This window comes from Cyprinus carpio, chromosome A2, assembly GCF_018340385.1.
Source record: "Cyprinus carpio isolate SPL01 chromosome A2, ASM1834038v1, whole genome shotgun sequence".
In the NCBI taxonomy this organism is placed as follows: domain Eukaryota; kingdom Metazoa; phylum Chordata; class Actinopteri; order Cypriniformes; family Cyprinidae; genus Cyprinus; species Cyprinus carpio.
In genome coordinates, this window is record NC_056573.1 from 9,802,482 (window position 1) to 9,821,565 (window position 19,084).

Genomic DNA, 19,084 nt, shown 5'->3' on the forward strand with positions numbered 1-19,084 from the left:
TATAGACATCTACAGACCTATCTCTCTCCTTCCATTCATAGCAAAAACCCAGGTATCAACCAGGTATCATTGTTTCTTTTACAGACCAACAAACTGGACGCTAACCAGTCAGGTTAAAGGAGTGGCCATTAAACTGAGACTGCGTTACTGTCAGTCACGGAAGCCATGTGGATTTCAAAAGCTGATTCCAAATAATCAGTTCTTATTCTGCTGGATCTATCTGCTGCTTTTGATACTGTCAATCATCAGATCATCCTGTCTGCCCTCTCATCACTGGGCATCACAGGGATTCCACTTAGCTGGTTTGAATCACTATTTGGTCTTTCAGGGTGGCCTGGGGAGGGGAGGTATCCAAAGCACATCAACTGGTCGCTGGGGTTCCTCAGAAATCAGTTCTTAGACCTCTCCTCTTCTCCATATACACTACATTACTGGGTCCCATCATACAGGCATATGGCTTCTCCTGATGACACACAGCTCTATCTCTCATTTTAACCAGATGATCCAATGGTAGCTGCACAGATCTTAGGCTGCCTGACGGACATCTCGGCATGGATGAAAGAACATCACCTACAGCTCAATCTGGCAAAGACTGAGCTTCTTGTCTTTCCTGCCACTTCAACTCCACAGCATGATTTCACCATCCAGCTAGGTTCTTCTATAATTACTCCATCAACTTCAGTCAGAAATCTTGGTGTAATCTATGATGACCAGATGACCTTCAAAAACTACATTGCAAAGACTGCTCGATCTTGCAGGTTTGCATTGTATAACATCAGAAAGATTAGGCCCTTTCTAATGGAGAATGCTGCACAACTTCTTGTCCAGGCCCTTGTCATTTCTAGGCTGGACTACTGCAATCCTCTTCTGGGTGGACTTCCATCAAGCACAATCAAACCTCTACAAAGATTCAGAATGCAGTGGCACGACTGATCTTCAACGAGCCCAAAAGAGCCCTTGTTACACCTCTCTTTATCTCCTTGCACTGGCTACTGGTTGCGGCTCGCATCAAGTTCAAGACATTGATGCTTGCATATAGAACCACCACAGGCTCAGCACCCACCTACTTCCACTCACTACTGTGAATTTACATTCCCTCCAGAAGTCTGAGATCCGAAAACGAGCAACGTCTCGTGGTACCATGACAGAGAGGCTCAAAATCACTTTCCAGAACATTCTCATTCACCATTCCTGGCTAGAGGCATGATCTTCCCACCCCTATCCGGAATGCTGAATCCCTGACAATTTTCAAGCGACAGCTGAAAACTTATCTCTTACATCGCTATTTACTTTATCCTATAAAAAAAACTTTCTCTTTATTCCTTCAGTTTTTAGTTTGTACTTATTTGAACAATGCCTGAAACTTAGTATTACGAGCACTTCCTGTGTCTGTTTGCCTCTTTAAGAAAAATCACTTTATGTATTTCCCAATTGTAAGTCACTTTGGATAAAAGCATCTGCAAAATGTCTAAATGTAAATGTAATGTGATGTAAAAAAATTATTTTGGCTTACCTAGTTCTGAATTTCGACACGATGGACAGCAAATGCTGAAGAGGAGTCTGTTAGCTGTTGTGTCTCGATGATGATTCTGCACTTCATAGTCAGCATCCATGTTTTTGCTTTGAGAACAGACTTCTGTAACAGCGTCACAGCAGGTTTTTTTTTTGTTATTATACAAACCCGATTCCAAAAAAGTTGGGACACTGTACAAATTGTGAGTAAAAAAGTAATGGAATAATTTACAAATCGCATAAACTTATATTTGATTCACAATAGAATATAGATAACATATCAAGTGTTGAAAGTGACACATTTTGAAATGTCATGCCAAATACTGCCTCATTTTGGATTTCATGAGATCTACACATTCCAAAAAAGTTGGGACAGGTAGCAATAAGAGGCTGGAAAAGTTAAATGTACATACAAGGAACAGCTGGAGGACCAATTTGCAACTTATTAGGTCAACTGGCAACATGATTGAGTATAAAAAGAGCCTCTCAGAGTGGCAGTGTCTCTCAGAAGTCAAGATGGGCAGAGGATCACCAATTTCCCCAATGGTGCGGTGAAAAATAGTGGAGGAATATCAGAAAGGAGTTTCTCAGAGAAAAATTGCAAAGAGTTTGAAGTTATCTTCATCTTCAGTGCATAAAAAACCCTACTGAATGCCCGTGATATTCGGGCCCTTAGATGGCACTGCATCACATACAGGAATGCTACTGTAATGGAAATCACAAGATGGGCTCAGGAATACTTCCAGAAAACATTGTCGTGAACACAATCCACCGTGCCATTTGCAGTTGCCGGCTAAAACTCTATAGGTCAAAAAAGAAGCCATATCTAAACATGATCCAGAAGTGCAGGCGTTTTCTCTGGGCCAAGGCTCATTTAAAATGGACTGTGGCAAAGTGGAAAACTGTTCTGTGGTCAGACGAATCAAAATTTAAAGTTCTTTTTGGAAAACTGGGACGCCATGTCGTCTGGACTAAAGAGGACAAGGACAACCCAAGTTGTTATCAGAAGCCTGCATCTCTGATGGTATGGGGTTGCATGAGTGCGTGTGGCATGGGCAGCTTACACATCTGGAAAGGCACCATCAATGCTGAAAGGTATATCCAAGTTCTAGAACAACATATGCTCCCATCCATACATCGTCTCTTTCAGGGAAGACCTTGCATTTTCCAACATGACAATTCCAGACCACATACTGCATCAATTACGACATCATGGCTGCGTAGAAGGATCCAGGTACTGAAATGGCCAGCCTGCAGTCCAGATCTTTCACCCGTAGAAAACATTTGGTGCATCATAAAGAGGAAGATGGGACAAAGAAGACCTAAGACAGTTGAGCAACTAGAAGCCTGTATTAGACAAGTATGGGACAACATTCATATTCCTAAACTTGAGGAACTTGTCTCCTCAGTTCCCAGATGTTTGCAGACTGTTATAAAAAGAAGAGGGGATGCCACACAGTGGTAAACATGGCCTTGTCCCAACTTTTTTGAGATGTGTTGATGCCATGAAATTGAAAATCAACTTATTTTTCCCTTAAAATGATACATTTTCTCAGTGTAAACATTTGATATGTCATCTATGTTGAATTCTGAATAAAATATTGAAATTTGACACTTCCGCATCAATGCATTCTGTTTTTATTCACAATTTGTACAGTGTCCCAACTTTTTTGGTATCGGGTTTTTAGTTTATAGGAAATACTACCATACAAAACAGAACATGACTACCAACAGGATGAGGGTGAAGATGAGGTGATTTGTACAGATGTAATTTTTTATAGATTTAATTAGTTTTTATAGATTTGGTATATTAAACAAAATTTGGCATTATAATGTTAATCTCATGTTAATCTTGAGTACCTATAGAGTAGTACTGCTCCAAAAAGTCTTTAGTTTTATCATATTTATAAAAGAAAGATACAGCTTTACGATTCTCTCCAGAAAATGCAGAGCTCCGGAAGGCACGCCGTGGGCGGAGCTAAATAGTGAAAAGCACATGGGCGCTGAATGGCAACAAAACAGACATTTGATGCCGTTTCACTTACAGTCTGCAGTTCTGAATCATGACTGGGATCTTTTTTGTTTTGTTTTGTTTTTGTCGTGACATTTGCCAAGTATGTTAACTCATACTCGGAATTGGTGATCTGCATTTAACCCATCCAAGTGCACACACACAGCAGTGAGAAGTGAACACACCGTGAACACACACCTGGAGCAGTGGGCAGCTATATATCCAGTGCCCGGGGAGCAACTGGGGGTTCAGTGCCTTGCTCAAGGGCACTTCAGCCATGGGTATTGAGGGTGGAAGAGAGTGCTGTTCATTCACTCCCTCCCACCTACAACTCCTGCCAGCACCTAGACTCGAACCTGCGATCTTCTGGTTACAAGTCCAACTCTCTAACCATTCTCTAACCATTAGGCCACACATGTTTTATAGCTGGGACCGCTGCATCTTTCAGTATCAAACGATGTGCAAATTCAGCGTTGAACTGGGCCTTGTTTATAAAACGTTTGTCAACAAACACACTTGTGAATCTCCGTTGCTGCCCCGGAAAAACAAACTGTATCCACTCTTTACATAACGCTGGGTTCTTGAGGAAGCTAAACAAAGTTATCTTTCCCTTGCAACCAAAAACACAGTCCTTTGAATTGGAGACATTCTTCCCGAGCAAGTCCTGTGCAGCACTGCCGCAGGATGTCGCTCTCGCCCTTGCTCTGGTTGATGTGTGCACGGTAGAGGGTGACACGGGAGTGGATTTTGTCCTGTCCCAATCCCGGAAGAATGACTCCTGTTCCCTCCCACTCCTGTTTTTTTTTTTTTTTGCCCGTAATCTGTCAGTTACAATAATGAAAAAAAATACAGTACAGATCACAGCATGCCCACTTTAGTTGAATAAAAATTCAAAATGTAGTTTTTTTTTGTTATTTTATTGAACTGAAAGCCATCTTTAACAATGCACATTGTGCATTGCACACACATTCAATTTCATGTAAATCATCCATGCTAACACACGTTTTCTATTTAATTTTTTGTTCATTTGAAAGTAGACATTTCACTCTCTATAGATTTATTTTTCATATACGGAGTTTCGATGTTTCTCGCTCAAGTTCACATGACCGAGATGGCAGAAAACACATCTTGTTTGCTTTAATTATTTTACAGAAGCACGTTTCATTGTTATTCTGAGTGCACACAAATAAACGTAGAGTCTTTACGGAATCTAAAGATTTATTACTTTTACCTGTATGACCAAAAATTACGGAGTATTTTAAGAGCAAATGAGAGCACCGGTGCCTCTATCTGTCCTGCTGTGAGCACGCTGCTGTTCAATTTCCACACACACTTCAATAGCATACATTTCTGTCAGTTAACATTATTGAGCGGCCATGTAAAGTTGTTACTACATACATCTTTTAGATGAAAAGCTATATTTGAAGTCTATGAATGATAGGTGGGCTTTTGGATGTCCTGCCCGATGTAGGCTACTATATTACCACATAGACCACCCATTAGCAATCTGTCCATCACGTGTACTTCATTCACTTAACCAGCCACACCAAAGCAAACAGGAGGAGAGCGTAAAGGGACAGGGCAAGTAGAATTGAGTTCAAAATTAAAATATAGGCCTACAGTTTATAGTTTATTTATTTAAAAGGTAGGCTATATAGGCTGTTATTACGATTCCTGGTCCCGTCCACTCCCACTGACATTTTTTTTCCTGTCACGTCCCAATCCCGTGATTAATAGTGATTTTGTTTCCAATCCTGCAAAAAATGTCAGCCTCTAGTGCACAAGCACGCTCTTCCAGGAGAAATGCCCATATAAGGAGTTTCACCCTCATCTACATCATGAAGAGCCACGATCAAAAAAAAAAAAAAAAAACCTCTCCGAAACTTGCACAAACCCGGAAGTAAGATGTTTGGCACAGAAATACTCCATCATATGTCCAAATTTTTTTTTTAAAACTTTGTCCATGTTTAGCATGAGAATCCAACTCTTTAACAGTGTAAACAACTCTGAATGCATGAAATAGCATTGTACCCACCCCTTTAATGATTATGGTATTTTATTATATATTTTAGAACTTTGCCATATCAATATTGGAATATTGCTAACCTTTCTTCCTCCTCCCCCTCATATCGTCAAACCGTTCTATGTGTTAGTGGAAAGCAGCAGCAGCTGTGTTCAGTCCAGAGGGAATGGCTTCTGCAAATTCAAAATAAAGACATGACACTGACGTTAATTAGTTAATGTTGCATATGGGACAGTCTGCAAATGAAACAGCAGCGTACTTTATAATGTCACTCAGCTTGCCTTGGCTTCATTTCACTGTATATTTACAATAAGATGAAATATCAAACACCACTGCTTCTTTTTGTTGTCATTTAAACACTGTAGCGTCGTGCAATATTTGTAGCTACAATAGCTATTAATAGCCACAAAAATACTTAGACATACTTCGATTACCTTCACCTCATGTATACTTATAACAAAACAAAATCTAAAACACAACCACATATAATACACACATATAATACACACGCACATGCACACACACACACACACACACACACACACACACACACACACACACACACAAATACATAAAACAGTAAGATGAGGTTCAGGCAATATGTGCATATACTCTGATCATCTTCACCGACTATGCTGTCTCTTTTTGTTAATGTTTTAATGAACAATAATAGGCATTAAACATGTATAATTATGAAATATAAGATGCTTATATAGTAGGAAATAAAGACAAAAGCAAACAATTCAGACAAACATATGCTACATGAAATTAAACTTTGTGATCAGTCAAAACGATATGACTAGGAATAAATAATAGATTCATGAGACCAAAGATTGCCTGTTAGATATACCCAAAACAAACAATATCTCATGTTTAACCACTTCAGAGACTGGAGCTCACATCTCCGAAATCAGCAAAGCAAATGCAGGTTTTCCCCTGTACCATTAACGTTTGCTAGTTGGTGCAAAATGCATTGTGAGATACCTGCTGCCTCAAGTTCACACAAGTCACCTCTTGATGCATCCTCGATAAAAGGGGCAGAGCAAGAACACATCCGGGGATTTGAACTCTACTTGGCAAGATGTGAACTTTGAATTGGAACAGTACTTGGGCAACGACTGATGGTTCACAAGTCCACAAGAATGCAAGTACAGACAAGAACGCACATGGAGAAATGTCTTTTGTTTATGAATAGATCATTGAATCATTGGCTCACTCAAGTCATTCAAAAACAGATTCATTCAGGAACAAATCACTGCAGTTTTTTTATGAGAAGCAGAAATGATTTGGTATATAAGCATCAATGGGTATTTAGTTTGCAAAACAAGATAAATGACAAAATGTGTCTAAAATGTAACTCATTCAATTAAATTGTTTGTTAAACTGTTGTATAAAATTAATATCACATTTGTGATCATGCACATGCTGATATTCAGGAAAATGGCACTCTTGCTTGGGTGCTACTGCTTCATATCTTATATATATATATATATATATATATATATATATATATATACTGCTTCATATCTTATATATATATATATATGAATAATAAAAAAAAGAATCATACAGAGATATTTTCCTCTGGGCTTAATGTGTTTTGGGTTTTTCTTTGTTGTGTTTTTAGTGTTCCCTTTTAATCTGTCATTCCTTGCACCTGTGTTTTCCCAATCATCCTGTGTTTAAAAGCTCCAGTCATTTCAGATTGTGTGGTCGGTTATACTTGTTGAATGTCCTCGTTCCCTTCCTGTGAATTGTGACACACAGTCACACATACAGCAAAATAGCATTATGTCAGGGAATGCCTTTAACTCTTTCCCCACCAAACAAGGAATTTTCCAGGTTTTATGAAAAAATGCTTCCTCGCCAAACATGGAATTTTTCCGTGTTTTAGGTGGTATACGGTAAGAAAGACCCATGCATATGCCCTGAAAGAGTACGGAACTTTTGGATCAAAGAAACCGACTGCGATCGGCTCAAACATGAATGGGGTAGTGAGAGTGTAGATCAAAATATCTGACGGACAAATGAAGAGGTATACGGCTGATCGAGTACTGGAGGTGTTGATGGACTCGGAGTCTGATCACTCCTTATTTGATCATTCTGAATCTGATGGGGACGAAGTAGTCAGTGAGAGAGATGCACATGTTGTCACAGAAAGTTCTAGTCATGGACGAGCAGCAGATAGATTGTTCACCCGTCGATCTGGACGAAGACAAAGTTCACCTGTGTGTCGAAGAGTGGACAATGACAGTTCAGACAGTAATACTTCGGACAGTGAGTGGACGCATTCAAGTCCAAGATCTCATTCCAGGTGGCAGAATGCGTAGAGGTAAGAAAAGATAAGAAAATATATGAGAAAGTGTTCTAACACTATAATGTCTGTGTGTGAGTGTGCATGCATTTATGTGTGGCTGTGTGCATAAATATGAGTGTGTAATGGCCAAATTGTTTCTCTCTTTGTGCACATTTACCACATTGTAATATGTATTTACAGGTGAAACTTGAAAAATTTGAATATCGTGTATAACTTAAAAGGTGAAACTAATATATTATATTGACTTATTACATGCAAAGTGAGATATTTCAAGCCTTTATTTGTTATAATGTTGATTATTATGGCTTACAGCTGTAAGCCATAATCAAAGTTATAACAAATAAAGGCTTGAAATATCTCACTTTGATTCTGATACAGGCTACTGTTTTAACATAAAGCACTATTGTGGGGAAAGCGCTACTCTGGGAGACACGGTTGTCTCTCTTCTTGATCGCCTAGCAGGTCATGGCTACAGATTGTTTATGGACAACCTATACAACTCTGTACGACTGTGTGAGCACCTACTTGATGTGAAAACCCATGTATGTGGTACAATTAGAAAAAAACAGAGGTGAACCGCCGGTCTTTCGAGATATCAGAAATGTTGACCTTAGGATTGGGGAAACAATCATGCGTCACAACGAAAATGTGATGGTCTTGGCATGGAGAGACAAACAAACAGTGAAAATGGTTACAACATTCCATCAGAACAACATGGAACGTGTTGAGGTATGGCAGAGAGGCCACCAAGAAAAAGTTGCAAAGCAAAAACCAGCATGCATTGTGGAATACAATCATGAAATGAATGCCGTTGACAAACTAGACCAAAACATTGTGTACTACCCTTTTTTCAGGAAGTCACACAAGTGGACGAAGAAATTTGTCATGTATCTGTTTCAGATCAGTTTGTTCAAAGCTTCTGTCATTTACAAAGGGAAAATCCCACATGGTAATTGTAACACTCTTCTCTCATTCATCTAGAGTGTTATAAAATCAAGGACCAACCAAGAGTATGCTAGTGGTGGGGAGAAAAGTGCTGCTGAAAACACTCCAAGAGCACCATTCAACACTGACCCAAAAAACAGGCTGAATGTCAGTTTTGCTGTTCATGAACTTGTTCCAATCCTGCCCACTGCCAAAAAGCAACACCCAACCAGAGGATGCAGAGTTTGTGTACGTAAGGGGTTGCGGAAGGAGACCTCGTTCTACTGCAAAAGTTGTGGCGTCCCCTTACATCCTGGGAAATGTTACTCTGTGTACCACTCAAAAGCAAATTACAATATAAAAATCGTCAAAAACCCTGGCGGTGGCTGGCAACTTAAAAAAAAAATGCTGGCGTGGAAAGAGTTAAGCTCTAATCAAGGAAATATCATACTTTTCTAAGAACATCAAAAGTTGCATTTGAACCATTTAGCTTGCACTTGTGAGCAGTCTGTTACAAAATTGAGTTCTTATTGGCCAATTATCACTTTTATTTAGTTCATAAATTATTATACCTAGAGAATTTTATTTTTTCATTTGCATGATATTTTTACATAATACACAACATTACTAATAATAAATAATATAATCAACTTTATTTTCTATACCAACTACTTTATAACTTTCAAAGGTAAATCTCAAAGCGCTTTACACTGATAAAAATGATAAAATAATAATAATAGTAATAGAGATTAATAATAACAATAAATAACGACTTTCAACTACAGCAAATATGCTCTGGAATTGCTTTTCTCTGCTTAACTATTTCTTAAAGACACAGCAGGTCACATGGACGAAACTGACCCTGTGGGCCGTAACGCAGGGATGACTAAGAGATTGCTCTACACAACCTGAAGCAAGGTTGTGGAGCTGCTGGCCCCAATTCACACTGTCATTTTCTTTCAAGAAAAATTAATGCTAAACGGTATTGACATTAAAATACAAATGATCAGAGTCAAAGACGAATTCTGTCTAATGAGGAATGATGATATTGCCTACAGATTACATATTGTGTTAGCATCCCTATTTTTCAAGAAGTCGTCCATATCCCAGTCTGTAAGTCTGGTGCATACCCAGGCATTGCTCTCAACTACCACCAAGTATTCCATAGACAGAGTTTGCCGAAAAATGTCTCCATACCACCGGGGTCCATGGCCATGGTGGATAATAATGCATTCACCGGATCCTATGATAAAAATCCTTTTGTGTTCAAACATTATGAATTCGAGTTCCTAGCCATCTACATCAACAGACAGCACTTCCCCACCAAGCCTCTACAACCAGACTTCACAGCAAGCCTTGTGGTGCAAGAAATTTATCAGTTGGTGACTGCGACCGGGAGACATCTTAAAAACCAGGCACTCTCTATTGACAGGGATTTTCTGAAAGGTTACTCGCTTTACACCTTTAACCTCACACCTGATGAAGACTGCGAGGAGCACAAATCACTCATCAAGTCCGGGAATATCAGACTCGAAGCACGTTTCAGACAGCCACTACCGCATAGTATTAATCTCATCATTTATGCTGGGTTTCACAACATCATCGAAGTTTCTATCCGTAGACAGGTCCTGGTCAATTACTATTGATCAGAAAATCAATACTGTACAACTCATGGTAATCATGGACAAAATTTCATATAACACTCATTTTCTCTGTTTTCTACCAAGCGATCAGCTGCCTGAAAGACTGTTATCGAACTTAATGTTGATAATTAACACAAGGTACAAGACTTTAACTGTAAGAGCCAAGACTCAATCATGGGTCTCTGGTGCAAGAGTCTTATTTCCCACCAGTCCTTCAGGTCACACAACTCAAGACCGGCATGAGCTGTTGTATAGGCACCTATAAACATGTTAATGTTGCGAGTCTCGCAAACCTCCCCTTCAGGGTGACAATACTGGACAAGCACAACGACATCTAAGATGAATGTGAACTATTTCAGGACATCAGTTTTGCTAATAATCCAGTGAAATCTTCAGGGTCTTTCACGAGAAGTGTTTGGGGTAAATTATCCCTCATAGAGAACCTTCCCCATAAACTATTGAGCATTAGCTTGTGGATAGACCTCTGAATGGGGTTGTGACTGATCCTTTCAGGGTCGAGACGAATTTCCTCTTTTTCATAATATCGCGGATGCAAGATGTTTTTTCTGCATCAGTTACGACGTTTGTCGGGTAATTGGATACTTGCTTTGATAACTACAGCTCATTGTCTGGTTTTTGGTGTATGCGCAAGTTCTCAAGAATGTATAAGAGTTAGTTCATCCAAAGAGTGCATCTCTCAGCTTCAGTCTCTCGAGGGGCAGAATAAGTACTCATAAATTCTACCACCAAAGTATCTGTCTATTTCATTTTCTTCCATTTACATTTCCAGTTGACCTCTGTTTTCAGTCCGTAAGCGTTTAGCAGAATCTTCTCATCAAATTGTCTCCTGAGAACTCCAAAGGGTACACCTGACAAAGGGTGGGTGTGATGGGGTTCGAAACTTCATTCATGCCTGTAGTGTAAACACTTATTATAGTATAATGTATTGTATATATATATATACTACATATACTATATATTATATAGATATACTATATACTATTATAGTATATAGATCTCCAGCTTAGTTAGGACAGGGGGTAAAATTATGGGTACTCCCGCTCCCCTTAATCCACAGGACCTGTTTGAACAGGCCGTAAGCAGACAAGCTAGAAGTTTAGCCTTGAATTTTTTTTTTTTTTTTTTTTTTTTTAAATACAGGTGCATCTCAATAAATTAGAATGTCGTGGAAAAGTTAATTTATTTCAGTAATTCAACTCAAATTGTGAAACTCATGTATTAAATAAATTCAATGCACACAGACTGAAGTAGTTTAAGTTTGGTTCTTTCAATTGTGATGATTTTGGCTCACATTTAACAAAAAACAACCAATTCAATATCTCAACAAATTAGAATATGGTGACATGCCAATCAGCTAATCAACTCAAAACACCTGCAAAGGTTTCTTGAGCCTTCTTAATGGTCTCTCAATTTGGTTCACTAGGCTACACAATCATGGGCAAGACTGCTGATCTGACAGTTATCCAGAAGACAATCATTGACACACTTCACAAGGAGGGTAAGCCACAAACTTTCATTGCCGAAGAAGCTGGCTGTTCACAGAGGAAGGAAAAAGTGTGGAAGAAAAAGTCAACCCAGAGAACCGCAGCCTTATGAGGATTTTCAAGCAAAATCGATTCAAGAATTTGAGTGAACTTCACAAGGAATGGACTGAGGCTGGGGTCAAGGCATCAAGAGCAACCACACACAGAAGAGTCAAAGAATGTGGCTACAGTTGTCATATTCCTCTTGTTAAGCCACTCCTGAACCACATACAACATCAGAGGTGTCTTACCTGGGCTAAGGAGAAGAAGAACTGGACTGTTGCCCAGTGGTCCAAAGTCCACTTTTCAGATGAGAGCAAGTTTTGTATTTCATTTGGAAACCAAGGTCCTAGAGTCTGGAGGAAGGGTGGAGAAGCTCATAGCCCAAATTCCTTGTAGTCCAGTGTTTCCACAGTCTGTGATGATTTTGTGTGCAATGTCATCTGTTGGTGTTGGTCCATTGGGTTTTTTGAAAACCAAAGTCACTGCACCCGTTTACCAAGAAATTTTGGAGCACTTCATGCTTCCTTCTGCTGACCAGCTTTTTGAAGATGTTGATTTCATTTTCCAGCAGGATTTGGCACCTGCCTACACTGTCAAAAGCACCAAAAGTTGGTTAAATGACCATGGTGTTGGTTTCCTTGACTAGCCAGCAAACTCACCAGACCTGAACCCCATAGAGAATCTATGGGGTATTGTCAAGAGGAAAAAGAGAAACAAGAGATCAAAAAATGCAGATGAGCTGAAGGCCACTGTCAAAGAAACCTGGGCTTCCATACATCCAGCAGTGCCACAAACTGATGGAGCCCCTACCAAGTATTGAGTACATGTACAGTAAATGAACATACTTTCCAGAAGGCCAACAATTCACTAAAAAAAAAAGGTCTAGTATTCTAGACAAGTATTCTAATTTGTTGAGATTGGTGGGTTTTTGTTAAATGTGAGCCAAAATCATCACAATTAAAAGAATCTCAGGATTTGAGATTTGGATTTCCTCAGAAAAAAAAGAATGAAGTGCTTTATTCAGGAGAGATCATAAACATGAGTAAGTCTCTTTTTATTTATTTATATACTTGTATTAGGTTTCACATAATGTGTAAACATTTTACTAGTTAGACTTTTTCCAAACTATAATTCCTGACTAAATGTATAATCAAGTGAAACATTATAAAGTTTCAGTAACAATATACACTACTATACCATTCAAAAGCTTGATGTAAATAATATAAATGTAACAAATAAATGTAAATGTAACAGATGTAACAAACAATGCTGTTCTTTCAATTTATCCCCCCCAAAAACCTGAAAAAAATATTCTCAGCTCTTTTCAACATTAATAACAATAATAATAATCATAATAATAATAATGATAATATTTTTTTTATTTTTTTTTAGAAAATCAGATTGTTAAAAGGATTTCTGAAGGATTGTGTGACTGGAGCAATGATGCTAAAAATTCAGCTTTGAAAGTCAGCAGATTGTTCCTAATAAACTGTTTATCTGCACTCGCAAGTGAATATAAAATGATGTTGTGGGATAATTAAATATATTCTAAATAAACTACAAATATAAAATTATATACATTTATTTTGTGCTTACATTCTTTCTTGTAACTCTTCCCTCTCAGTCACACAGCTGACTGAATGGCTCATTATGCAGCTCATTATGTGGGTCTTTGTATTCTCAGGTTTGAATCACACAAATATTCATGATAGTTGACGCCTACTCGCATATGACTTTTACCAACAAAAAGTGTCTTAGAAAATTTAAATCAATATATTGTTTTCTGTAAGTGAGTAAACAAAATGATTTTCACATAATTTAGAAAAAAAAATTCTAGGCTACAAGCTCCAGTTCTCAAAAGTCCTGTGAACCAATGTTCTGTATGTGTTTTATTGCCATATTCAAGTGATTTAACATTTTTAGTTTTTCACTAACCACGCATAACATTTTTTTTCTCAAAAACACAATCATGTACATATATGCTGCTTACATATTATTATAGCCCAGTTTGTGCTGATTACAGTGAGATTAGACTTTAGCCATTAGATGTTTATAAGAAACTGAGAAAAGCACAAATGTCAGGGCATGACAAAACTTCTCCAGGCCCCAAAAATACCCTTAGACCTCAGAGGGTTAATAATAAAAATGACTTACTCATGTTTATGATATCTGCTAGATCAAGCAGCTTCATTCTTTTTTCTGAGATAATCCAAAGCTTATTCCTTTCAGCGGTCTTCTTGAAGTGAATTATGTCTTATTCCGCTCAGCGCGAAGCGAACAGTAAAATTAAAAAAACTTGAAGGACAGTCTGGCTGCATTGTTTGCTGTCATGTGGGAGTTTACACGCTGCATGCTTCGAGTGGACTATTGTAATATCAATAAGTGCTCAGGGCGTGGTCACAAAAGATATAATGAAGGGAGACGTGAAAAACAGGACATTGCGTTGTTTTCATATGGATTACTTTATCACAAAATATTTGTTTTCGATAAGACTTGCTCAGTTTAAAAATAGACATGTCAAGCTTTCTATAGATATATCTCTCGTCTCTTTGTTGAGTATTTGCTGAGTTACAGTTCAATTTAATGACGAGTTTTTAAATGAAGATCACTGCAGACCAAGGCGGCAGACAGCACACTCTGTTTGTTTTCTTTATTTTCTAAATGCACAAAGTTTTGTTGTTCTTATGTGTGCATACAAATAAAAGTAGACCCTTTACAGATTCAGTTGATGTATTGCTCTTATCTGTACGATCAAAACTGAAAGTGTAATTTAAGTTCTTTTCAGTGTTTTCAGGAGAATATGCCACAAATATGCCACGGAGGGTTAATATTCAAAAAAAAAGTTGATACTGTAATTTTCAAAATAATCAGAGGTGGACTGTAAAGAAGTACATTCGTTAAGTATTCTCAAACAAATATGAAGTACTAAGTTTTCTTTTCTTTTTTTCTCTCTCGCTCCCACAGACAGCAACACTATAAATATGGTCTTTTACAACATGATGCATTGTTGTAGATTAAACTACCCAACAGTATATTTAGCAGGCAACTTTAAATTTAATAACCTTGAACATATTCAGATGTAAAATGTAACATATACATTAGTGCAGCTGTAATATTAATGCAAAACCATCCTAACTAATTATTTTTCTTTTCAGAACAATACTGTATACCTTTACTTTTACTCTCAATACCTTAAGTATATTAGAGTATGCAAGATAACACTTTTACTTAAAGGATAGTTCACCCGAAAATGAAAATTCTGTATTAATTTACTCATCCTCAAGTTGTTCCAGGTTTGGAATTTTCATTTTTGGGTGAACTATCCCTTTAGCTAAGGTTATAAATATGAATAGTAGCTTTTCCCCGATATGGTATTGGTAGTTACAAAAAGTAGCTTACTAAAGTATCTCAATATTTCTTCTACTAATTACTTTGTCATAGCTCTAAACAATTTCTCTTTTCCTTTTCCTAAATCAGACCAGACCCCTGTACTGCAGGATAAAGCTGAATGTGCCAGCGCTGGACAGGTTTTTTTTAATGACTGTGACACACAGCCTGATTTTCGGCTGAGCATTGTTGCCATTCAGTTCTCAGAAGATCTTCTGAGAAGTGAATGGCAACAGTGATGGAGTGCCACAATCCAGACCCTGGTGTTTCTTTTCTGTCTGGCCAGTGATACATCATACAGAATGGTCTCCACTCTCCAGAGTGTTTGACATGCCTTGTTCTACTGTCCACTGCATTGTCCTCCAAGTCTCTGAGGAGGTGCTGGCCATTTGCCAAGAGATTCACCTTCTGAAGACCCCAGATCACATGAAGGCATGGCTGGGCTCAAAATTGATTTTTTTCTTCTGATGTTAAACCTAAGCTATGTTGTAAATAGTTGTAAAAATGTTGTATTTGGAAAGAAGACCCTTTGGGCTTTACTACTAATTTACTAATTTTTTATTTAATTTTATTTTATTTTATACAGAAATACATGACATCAGTCCTGGAGAAATCCAGAAAAGTAATGGGTTGAAAGTCACATGTCTCATGAGTTTCTATTTCAAATCTGAAGAAGATACTATAAAAAATTAGATTCCTGCAACCATTTTTCTGAGACTATGTCTAGCCCCCATACCCAATCCCCCAACCCGTTTGAGGAAAAATATTCACCAAATGTATTGAAGCGTTCTTCAATCTATTTTAGTCATTAAACATACCACTGCATAGTTTTTCTTAGACATTGTATAAGTGATTTATTTGAGCACTAGAAAAATACAATAAGCATAATTTGAGTAATAAAAAGAAATAAGAAAAAGGATTAACTATGTATGCCAATTACAGTACATCATGAGATTGCTAGTCTAAAGGAGTTTTGAGAGGGATATGCAGGTTGCTGGCTTGAGACCAGTGGAGGTGTCGGTAAGAACAGTCCAGTCCAGTCACTTCAATTACACAGCTTCTTTCTTTATTAAGTATGTATATGTAAGTGTGTGTGTGGTTTCTAGAAGGAAAAAGGATATGGGATACAATTAGCTACATAATGCCACAATACAAGGCCACAATTCATTTGAAGGATAAACATTTGTACAAGAACTTAGATTGCAGGAAATTAGCTAAGTAGCCTACAAACAAAGTCAATACATACATTTTCACTGCCCCGTAATTAATAAACTGGTCATGCCTATAAATACTCAAATGCATGTATTCTTACAATTACCACAGTAAGCCACATGAACAATATAAGCCAAGGTAAACTGTTCAATCTAACAGTAGAAACATATGGAACTTACATAGTTCAGTAACGCACAAAAGCCAGAAGACATGGCATTTCAAGCAGCAACACACTAGGATTACTCCATGTGGCATGAACAAAAAGGATGAGGCTATGTATTCAGGTGCTGCCTAATAAAGTCTGTGGCTAATTGAGGCTAATTAATTGAAGGTGTGGTGAACTGCATGGGAACTGAGTGACTAAGAAAACTGGGACGTGACAAATGCAGGACAGAGAGAAAAAACTTCCAAACAGCTAGAAATACAGCATTCACACTGATAGATGCTCATCTAGTCAGTAATCAAATGCTGATGGCTGGTTATACAGATGGTAAACATACAGATGTGCCATATAGTCAATAATCACACTCCATTCATATAGACCGCATTCACACTGATAGCTGTCATACACACAGTAATCACACGCTGATGTGCGCTCATACAGATGGTAATCATGCAGATACAGCCACATTCCCCACAAAACATGCACACATATATGAAAAATGTTGAAGAAGAAAAAAAGAAATAACTATTTGTGCAAAAAGCCGATCGCTAAGTTACACCCCCATCAGATGTCAGGTGCATCACAGCACGCGTCACGAGCCGTCACGAGAGAGCGTCAGAATTCAAATAAATAATATTCTGTGTATCTTTGACTTTTTTTGTGGATGGTCGGATTCTGTTTGTGACACTGTATGCTACAAAACCATGCTGTTTTTTACTGCCAAGACACAGTTTTTTTAAGCGTAATTTATTCCATAACGGATGCAAACAATACTGTCCCTGAAGAAATGAGACGTAAACAAAGGAATTACCATCCATATTACAACATTATTGCTTTGTTGGACTAAAAGTGCTCTATGAGATGTCGTTCAGTGGACCCTTACCTTTCTAACTAAACTAGGATTTACATTTTTATTATGCATGTTTCACTGTAAAAAATTTCTAATCTTCCCAACTCAAAATTTTCTAGTGACTGGTCACATTTAAAATTTTCAATTGGCCCAAGTGAAATTCTGTAAATGTAATTTTATCAATTGTAGCAATAGTCTGTTAACATTGGCTCAATGAGAAATAATTTGTTAAAACAATTGAAAAGAAATTAGTTTACCAACCCATGTTATTGGCCCAATTATACATTTTAAATTGTAGTGGCATTCCTTTTTAGTTTTACCTAAACTAAAAATGTATTTTGGTAAATTTATATTAGTAAAGCAACTTCACTGTATTGTTTATTCCCCGTTGCCCCAAAAAGAAAAAAATATATATATTAAATACTCAAGCCATACTGCCACATTTTATTTAATACATTTTATTAAATCTACAACAGTATTGTGAAAATACCTTAAATGGTAAATACATTGAACATTTCTGCACAGTAGACCTTAGTAGATAAAAATCATGCATTTCAATTCAGAATTCCAAGATACACAAAACTCATTAGACCTTAGATCTTACATTAACAAAACCACAATTATTTTAAAAACATGTATTATCAGTGTTTAGAGAAATTTCACTGACATTTTGGTATTTAGGTACTACTATTATGAAACTGCACTAACAATATTAAACATTTAAATAATTGAAAATATTATGTTAATATTTGCTAAAGTGCAAAAACGTCAACACAACATAAAATGCAAGTAACAGGAGAGGGTTACTTTAAATATTCAGTGTAAATTTACTTGAATTTTTGTAAAACATTTACAAATATTTGAAACGCTGCAAAAGTCTGAAGTAAAAAATTACTTCAGGGTTGTGTTTAGTGTAATTTCATCTTAATATGAGCTCATGAAACTGCATCTTACTCATCAAATATTAAGCATGTAAACACATTTACAGATATATAGAAAGCAGCAAAAAACATTCTCGCAAAAGGTACTTTGAGCTTAAGGGTACTTCTCCCGTAAGGGTTAAGTGAAATTTCACTTAGTTTTCCAATAATTTGCTCATCAGAGTTTGTACTTTTTTGCTGCACTCAGTTCCCATGTTCAAAAAGACCTTTTGAATGAATTCAAAAGTATATCTTAAGTCCTTAGTCCTTAAGTCCTTGTTGTACTCCATGTTAAGTGCGTAGAGCATGCCAAAGAGGACAATGAACGCACTCACAAAGTCTCCCATGTTTTCCAGGACAACTTCCTCTTCAATGACAATTGCAACATTTACCACATCGGAGAGGGATCTTGAAGTGGAACTGTTGCTGCTCACCACTTCAAGAATTCCCATTTTCATTCCGACATTGCTCCAATGCCTCTGAACTCTGTAAAAAGTATAAAATAGCAATATTAATACTGATAGTGAATAAATCCAGAACAATACAGAACATCTTCATTCCCCATATTCTCGCTA

The 19,084-nt window shown here is 37.4% G+C and overlaps 1 long non-coding RNA gene across 1 annotated transcript; it reads right to left on the minus strand.

The window, feature by feature from the left end:
• Window positions 1-1,509: 1,509 nt before the first annotated feature.
• On the minus strand, window positions 1,510-17,106 carry LOC122146965. The gene is made up of 3 exons (XR_006161299.1): window positions 16,756-17,106; window positions 5,630-5,719; window positions 1,510-1,636 (listed from the first exon to the last, which is right to left on the minus strand). It is a non-coding gene; the product is annotated as an uncharacterized LOC122146965 (long non-coding RNA).
• Window positions 17,107-19,084: the final 1,978 nt, after the last annotated feature.